Source organism: Gavialis gangeticus, unplaced genomic scaffold, assembly GCF_001723915.1.
Source record: "Gavialis gangeticus isolate Ggan-Ray unplaced genomic scaffold, GavGan_comp1, whole genome shotgun sequence".
Taxonomy (NCBI): Eukaryota; Metazoa; Chordata; order Crocodylia; family Gavialidae; genus Gavialis; species Gavialis gangeticus.
The window spans coordinates 9,738,850-9,740,803 of NW_017729018.1; positions in this window are offsets into that span (position 1 = coordinate 9,738,850).

Here is a 1,954-nt window from a genome sequence, read left to right on the forward strand (position 1 = left end):
TTTTTTTTTTTTTTTTTTTTTAAGGGTTGGAAGGGGTTAACATTGCAAGATGAAATGACTCAGATTTTTAAACCATGTCAAACTCTTTTTGTCTTTGAAAGGTGCTATTTCACTGACTACTGAAGCAGCCTTTGGAATTGTGATTTCTGTACATATGAATCACCTTTGTGACGTTTTCTATAAATGAGCATTATTAAAAAAAGGAAAAAAAGAGAAAAAAATGCAAACAAAAACAAATAAAAAGAATAAATAGGGAGATGACAATTTCCGCAGATCACTTTTCTAGACAGTGGCTTTAAAACAGGAGAAAAAAAAAGTCATTTTCTTTTCCCTTCCCCCTGTGACAGAAATGTGGCAAATGGCAATGGGGAGAGTGAATAAGAGCAGGCATCCTGGGAAGCTTTTCTTTTTCTTTTTCTTTTCTTTTGTTTCAAGAACCGTTTTGTTTTGTCATTTTGGAGGAGTGGGGAAAGAAATGTCTCATAGCTGGAATGTTTTGGCAGCAGATTGCTACGGATAGATGATGGATGCGTGCATTTCTGCCCTGTCCTTGGGAAGGGGCAACCAGCAGGGCGTTGGTTTTTTACCCCCAACCTGCTTGTGTTGCGTCTCTCTCATTTCCTTTCCCCACCGTTGCAGGCACTGTTACTCTCCAGCCTCCAATGTGCATGGCTTGTGGCTCATGCCTTCACCGAGCTGGCAGGTGTTGTGTTGCTCCATGTGTTTGGTCCTTTAGGAACCCCCACCTTGCCCCAGCACAGATTGGGCTGCATGGGGATTGTTCTGGCTCCTGGGGGGGGGGTCTGGGTAACCACAGACCCCCATAGGAGCTATGTTTTCTTTTCTTCCTCCTCTGTTTTTGAGCTGTGCTGCTTACCAGTGCGAGAATCATTCCTTGACAGAAGCCTTGGAGGTGTGCGTGTGTGTGTATATATATTTTTTTCCCATTAAAGAAGAAATTCCCCAAACACCTTTGATTGTTGTGACATCTTTTACCTAGATAAGAAGTGAGCCTTTGAGATGCTCCTGCGGAAGCGGATTGAGAGCCTGGCACTTGTTTGGGCTCAGTTTGTTAAGTATTAAATGAGTATTAAAGATGGAAACCTTAAAATATTGAGTGGGCAGCACCCACTCAAGTGCTTTGATCACCTCCTGTAGAGCTGTACAGTATTTGTGTAAAGGACCTGATGCAAAGCCCCTGAAGCCGGTGGAGTAGCTCCCATTGACTTCCGCAGGGTTTGGATCTGGTTTGAAGTAAAGAAAAAATGTAGGCTTAGTCTGGAACGGCAAGGAAGGTGAGGCTTCTGGAGCATGGGGGCCGGGGGGGGGCACGGTACTTGTATGGCACCATTCAAACCCACCCACCTGAAGGCTGTGGCTTGTCAGGAGGCACTGCAAGACGGCAGAGCTATCCAGGAGATGTGTCCTCAGCAACCTTTTCCACTCGAGTCCCAAAAAATAATGCACGGGGGAAGAACCACGTTTTCTTGTTGAGCCCCTTTACAACGTGGACATTGTGTTTTGGGGTTTTTTTTTGTGATTTGTAAAGTGGCTGTATATTCAGAAAGATATTTAGGAGAGGAAGGGAAGATGTGGGAATAATTTGGGACTAACAGATGGTAGATTAGCATTTTAAGAGACTAGATGGATGTTCAAATGTCTCTGAGAGAATGGAAAAAGTTCCCTCCTCCTCTGGGGGAATTGGAATCCCTTTCACTTCTTGCTGCCTTGAGAACCCTTCTTTTTTTCTTTTCTTTGATGTATTTTATTTCAAAAAAAAGAAAGAAATAAAGAAAAGATGGTTTGAAATCCTTTAGGTTGTTTTAAGTTTTCAATTTCTCCAAATAAATCTTATCTCAAAAAAAAACAAAAAAGGAAATGGCCTGAGGTTGATTTTATAAAATATACTTAAAAAAAAAAAAAAAAAAAAGAAAAAAAAATAAGATGGCGAGTA